The 6,630-nt window shown below is 42.6% G+C and overlaps 1 protein-coding gene across 1 annotated transcript in view; it reads left to right on the top strand.

Annotated features, from left to right (window-relative positions):
* The window catches only part of LOC144669599 (alpha-N-acetylgalactosaminidase-like), a 376,191-nt gene that overhangs the window by 251,920 nt on the left and 117,641 nt on the right, over window positions 1-6,630 (top strand). The window lies entirely within an intron of this gene.

A 6,630-nucleotide genomic window follows, 5' to 3' on the forward strand; every position in this document is an offset into this window, starting at 1 on the left:
AGCGTTTGGGGCAGTTGCTGTAGAGGTGACCTGCCTCGCCACACAGGTTGCAGCACTTAGTCTGTTTGCAGTCCTTTGCCTGGTGCCTATATTATATTATATTAATATAATATAATATAATATAATATAATATAATATAATATAATATAATATAATATAATATAATATAATATATTATAATATAACAGCTTGCAATTCTTGCAGAGGGAGGCGCTGCAGTTGGCCGCCATATGACCAGATTTGCCACAGGAACAACAAAGTTTGGGCTGCCCAGTGTAGACAAGGTAGCCACGGCTTCCCCCGATAGCGAAGCTGGAAGGAGGGTGGAGGAAATCTCCCTTACCGTCCATCTTGAGTGTGACCTAAAGGATATTAGTGAACCAGTTGGGTTTTTAACAACAATCAATGATAGTTGTCATGGTCACTATTACTGCGAGTAGCCTTATGTTTCAGAATTATTAATGAATTAATTGAATTTAAATTCCACCAACTACCATGGTGTGATTTGAACCTGTATCCCCAGAGCATTAGCCTGGGTCTCTGGGTTACTAGTCCAATGACATTACCACGACATCACCATATTCCCAGTTAGAGAAGGCACTGCTGGTTCCTGTGGTTTGGTGGGGAGGCGTTCATAATACTTGACTGTGGTTGGGGGAAGGGAAGGCTAGGGGATGAGGGGTTTTAATCTTCATCCTGGCTTCTAACAGAGTTTGGGGCCTAGAGGGATGAGTGATCTAGGGTCCTAGAGGATTGAGTGATGGGAGAGATAGGGTCCGAGACTCTCGAGGAATGAGTTTTGAAGGGAGAATTTGGGGACTTGAGAGACAGGCTTCGATTGAGAGTTAGGGTCCCAGAGGAATGGGCTTTGATGGGAGTGTTAAGACACCAGAGGGATGGGTGTGGGAGAGTTAGGATTCTGGAAGGTTGGGTTTTGATGGGAGATTTGGGGAATTAGAGAGATGGACTGTGATGGAAAAGTGAGTGTAGTGCTTGCATTGTTTGAGATGCTGTCATTTGAATGAAGCATTAAATCGAAGGCCCATCTGCCTGTTCAGGTGGATATAGGAACATGAGGAGGCTATTCAACCCCTCAAGCCTGATCTGTACCCCACTCTACTTCCCCACCATCACTCCACATTCCTTGATATCCTTTACTAACACCAATCCATCAGTCTCAGTCTTATAAACTTTAATAGACACAGCGTTGACATGGCAGCATTCAAAGAAGAGCAGGCAATCCTCTGGCATTCTGGACATTCATCTCTCAGCCAGCAATTCCGAAAACAGAACAACCCTGTCCTTTGCTCATGACTGTTTGTGGAATCTTGCTGTGCACTCAATTGGCAGCTGCATTTTGCCCATGTTAGAAAAGTAACTGCACTTCAAAGCGACGTCATTGGCTGAAAAGCGAATTCTAGGCAGCCCGAAGATATGAAAGGCGGGGTATAAAAGGAATGGGGGGAGGGGTCGAAGTTCATCAGTGCTGATTGGCTGCTTGTTGTTGACTTCAATGTAGCTGATTAATAGACAGGGCCTATAGCCCTCCGCCTACACATAACCGCCCGTTTTGTGCCAGACAAGTTTCTACGCTATTAGTATGTGCTTAGCTTTCAATAAGATATAGTAACAAGGGGAGATGGAATAGCGGCAATATCACTGGATTGTAATACAGAGAGCCAGGCTAATGCTGTGAGTCCATGGGCTCAAATCCCACAATGGCAACTGGTGGAAAATGTATTGATTAAAGATACTCTTACAACCCTGCTAATGTCTGGTAGGATTCAAAGACAGAATCTATTTGGGTTGGGTCAAAAGAAGAACATGAGTTGTCTGGAAACCTAAGCACCTGCAGAAATCTTCTGTGGCTCTGCAATATGGAGCTGGCTTTCTGTGTGGAAAACATGGGAGACCAGGCTACTGAGGTCAAGTGTAAGCAAGAGACATATTCCTGCTCTATCTTCATGTTCCCTGTTCTCTTTCCACGTTCTGTGCTCCCACTCTGCCCATGGTCATGTTCTCTAAACTCTCTCTGTGCTCCTGCTCTCTCTCCCTTCTTCTGCTCCCCCCAGGCTTGAGCCTAGACAAGATAGACAGACACCACAGTGAGAATCATCCCACTACTATCTTTAAGCTGTTCTCTTGAAAGCATTATTAAAAACACTTACGCCCAGCATTTTCATATTTGGAGTCTTATCTAAGGGGAGGCAGCAGGAGCACGGGGAGAGAGTCGGAGCATGGGGAGAGCAGGAGGGAGAGAGCTGAAGCATAGAGAGAGGAAGGAGCCAGGGCATGGAGAGGGTAGGGGCATGGAGACAGAGCAAGATCAGGAGCATGGGGAGAGCAGGACAGAGAGAGCGGGAGCACGGGGAAATAATTTAGATTGGGGTCCATGATTATTAATCCATTTGAAAATTGGTCCTTTAACCAAAAATGTTTGTGAACCACTGCTATAGCTCACCAAACAGTGGGAATGAGATAAAGGAACAAATCTACAAGCAAAGAGGGTGAGGAATTCCTTAAATATGTACAACAGAATTTTCTTGATCAGTGTGTTTCCAGCCCAATGGGGAATGAAGTGGGGTAAGAGGAGTCTATTTCAGTGGGAAAGTATTTGGGGAATAGTGACTATAATATCATAACGTAGAATTTACAGCAAAGAAACAGGCCATTTGGCCCTTCCTTCTATTCCTTCCTCCCACATGCACTTACCCATTTCCAGTTCAATATTTCTAGGTTATTCATCCCAACTACTCTATGTGGTAGCGAGTTCCCCATTAACACCACTCTCTGGATAAAGAAAGTTCTCCTGAACTCTTTATTGACATAATAGTGACCATTTTGACTTCATGGCCTCTAATTTTTCAACTATTTCTACAGCTACCCATGTCAAACCTTTCATAATTTTAAAGAGCTCCATTAGGTCACCTCAATGTTCTGGTGTGAAGAACAATCTTTCCTGATAATCATGAGAACATAAGAAATAGGAGCAGGAGTAGACCACACGGCCTATCAAGATTGCTCCACCATTCATTACAATTATGGCTGCTCTTGGGCTTCAACTCCATTTTCCTGCCCGCTCTCCATATCCCTTAATTCCCTGAGAGACCAAAAATCTATCAATCCCAGCCTTAAATATTCAACAATGGAGCATCCACAACCCTCTGGGGCAGCGAATTCCAAAGATTCACAATCCTTTGAGTGAAGAAATTTCTCCTCATCTCAGTCCTAAATGATCAGCCCTTTATCCTGAGACTGTGTCCTGTGTTTTAGATTTCCCGACCAGCAGAAACAATCTCTCAGTGTCCACCCTATCAAGCCCTCCAGAGGTTTGCAGGTTTCAATGAGATCGGCTCTCATTCTTCTAAACTCCAGAGAACATTGGCCCAATTTACTGAGCGTCTCATCATAGGACAACCCCCTCATCCCAGGGACCAATTTAATGAACATTCACTTTACCACCTCCAATGCAAGTATATCCTTTCTTAAATAAGGAGGCCAAAACCGCACACAGTATTCCAGATGTGGTCTCACCAAAACCCTGTACAACTGTAGCAAGACTTCTTTATTCTCGTACTCCAATCCCCATACATAACCTCTCATTTCCAATATCATCCAGGTCAATCTGTTTTGCACCTACTCCAGTGCCCCCTATATGTTTTTTGTAAGGATATACGAGTATACGATCTCAGTCTGATCTGACGCAGATTTCGAGTTATTTATTTATTTATTCATTCATAGGATGCGGGCGTCGCTGGCTAGGCCAGAATTTATTGTCCACCCTTAATTGCCCTTGTTCAGAAGGCATTTAAGAGTCAATCACACTGCTGTGGGTCTGGAGTCACATGTAGGCCGGGCCTGGTAAAGACAGCAGATTTTCTTCCCTAAAGGACATTAGTGAACCGGATGGATTTTTACAAAAATCGGCAATGGTTTCATGGTCATCAGACTTTTAATTCCAGATTTTTATCGAATTCAAGTTTCACCATCTGGTGTGGTGGGATTCGAACCCTGGTCCCCAGAGCAATACCCTGGGTCTCTGGAGTACTAATTATGAGTAATTATGAAAAGGAAAAGGAACAATTAAACTAAACTGAAGGAGAGCTAATTCTACTGAGTTGAAACGGTTCCCTGTCCAGGTGGATTGGCAGGTAAAGCAATGTATGAACAAACAGGAGACATTCAAAGAGGAGATAACTGGGTACATACTTGGCCCATTCCAAGAGAGGGAAAGGCGGGGTATCCAAAACCGGAGCCCCCTTAATGACTAAAGATATGGAACAACAACAACTTACATTTATATAGAATCTTTAACATAAGAAAATGTCCCTAGGTATTTCACAGGAGCATTATAAAGCTAAACATGAGACCAAACCACTTAAAGAGATATTAGGGCATCTGACTGTTAGTTAAAGAGATAGTTTTAAGGGGTGTATTAAAGGAGGAAGGAGAGGTAGAGAGTCAGAGAGGTTTAGAGAGGGAATTCCAGAGTTTGGGACCCAGACAGCTGAAAGCAAGGCCACCAATGGGGAAGCGATTGAAATTAGATATGCCCAAGTGGCCAGAACAAAATACAGAGATCTCCGAGGGTTGTAGGCCTGGAGAATACTACAGAGGTAGGAAGGGGTGAGACCATAGGGTGATTTGAAAACAAGGATGAGAATTTTAAAACTGAGGTGTTGCTTGACTGGGAGCCAGCGTGGGTCAGCAAGCACAGGGATGTAGGGTGATTGGGACTTGGCGTGAGTTAGGACAAGAGCAGAGGAATTTTGGATGACCCTAAGGTTATAGAGAGTAGAATCTGGGAGACCTGTCAAGATTGCATTAGAATAGTCAAACCTAGAACCAAAAAGACATGGATGTGGGTTTCAGTGGAAGATGAGTGAAGATGGGGTGAAGTTGGGCAATGCTATCGAGGTGGAAATAGGCACTCTGTTTCTAGAGATTAAAATTAAACGGAGAAAGGGGGAAATGTCAGGCTCATAATTGTCAATATTAATGGTAATTCCAATGTTAAGGTTTAATGATAATTAAATTTTTAAACAGGTGATGGGTATTTGTACACCTATTAATGGGGATAGTTGGGACACTGGTGGGGTGGAGGAGTATTGACTCTGTATTAAGTCAATAAACCCAATCTGCAAGGAAAAACTCTGTCTTAATTTTGACTTCACCAACTGACGTGGATTTGTACAACTTGGTATCAGAGGATGGTTGCCTAAAGGTGAAGATTGGAAACTAGAAAGATTTTTTTTTCAGACAGAAGATTGTAATTGGAGTTACTTTTGAGAGGAATGTCTGAAACCAAGTATAACATATCAGGGTATGATTTTCCACCATTGTTCTGTGAAGTTGAACCTTATGACCAATGGAAGGATGAAATGGATATTTGGACACTACCAAAGAAAATGCAAGGTATGTCCTTGGCATTTTTGCTTCCCAACAGAATCAGTATTTTGCAACTGGTGTGGATCCATGTAACAAGAATAGAGTAGAAAATCAGGCAGAATATAGAAAATGGAGGATAAGCGAAAAAGGATTAAAAGGGGAGACTGGACTAGTAATGCTGAGACCCAGCCTAATGCTCTGGGAACAAGGGTTTCAAATCTCACCATGGCAGCTGGTGAAATTTAAATATCAGTTAACAGGCCTGGAATATAAAGCTTGTCTGTAATGGTGACCATGAAACTATCATTGATTGTTGTGAAAACCTATCTGATTCACTAATGTCCTTTAGGGGAAAGAAATCTGCCGTCCTTACCTGGTCTGGCCTACATGTGACTCCAGACCCACAGCACTGTGGTTGACTCCTAACTGTCCTCTGAAATGGCCCAGCAAGCCACTCAGTTCAAAGGTAATTAGGAATGGACAACAAATGCTGGCCTTGCCAGTGACGTCCACATCCCATGAAAGAATAAAGAAGAAAAAAAGGACTGGAAGACCAACTAGTTTTGAGCATTTAAAGCATGAAGCCTTTCTGTTCATAAAATTGGATTATTTGGTTAAAATTGCCTCTCCTCATTCTTCCTTCCAAAATGCACCACTTTACACTTTGTCACCTTGAATAAATGTCTGCCCACATCACCAGTCTATGTCCTCGTAAAGTCTGCTACTGCCTGCCTCATTGTTTACCATATTTTCACATCATCTGTGAACTTTGAATGAATGTCCTTGCACCCAAACCTGGGTCTCTACTATATATTAAAAAGAGCAGTCATCCTAATATGATCTCTAATAGATACCACTGTACACTTCCCTCCAGTCTGAAAAACAACTATTTACCATTACTGCCTGCAGTCTGCTCCTTAACCAAATTTGTACTCGCCTTGCCACAGCCTGTTTAAATCTTATCGCCTTAAATCTTGCAGAAGCAGAAAGCAGACTTGACAAGACAAGTCTACTATATTGTGGCATTTAATCAAATACCGTTCAAAAATCAACATACACAACATCAAACACACTACCCTCAACAACCGTCTCATTACTTTACCAAGGAATTCAAATATTAGTCAAACACAATTTCCCTTTAACAAATCCCTACTGTTTGTCACAGACCAACTGATGTCTTTCCAAGTGATAATTTAAAAAATTCATTTACGGGATGTGGGCTTCGCTGGCTGGGCCAGCATT

This window comes from Cetorhinus maximus, chromosome 29 (genome assembly GCF_964194155.1).
Source record: "Cetorhinus maximus chromosome 29, sCetMax3.hap1.1, whole genome shotgun sequence".
Lineage (NCBI taxonomy): Eukaryota > Metazoa > Chordata > Chondrichthyes > Lamniformes > Cetorhinidae > Cetorhinus > Cetorhinus maximus.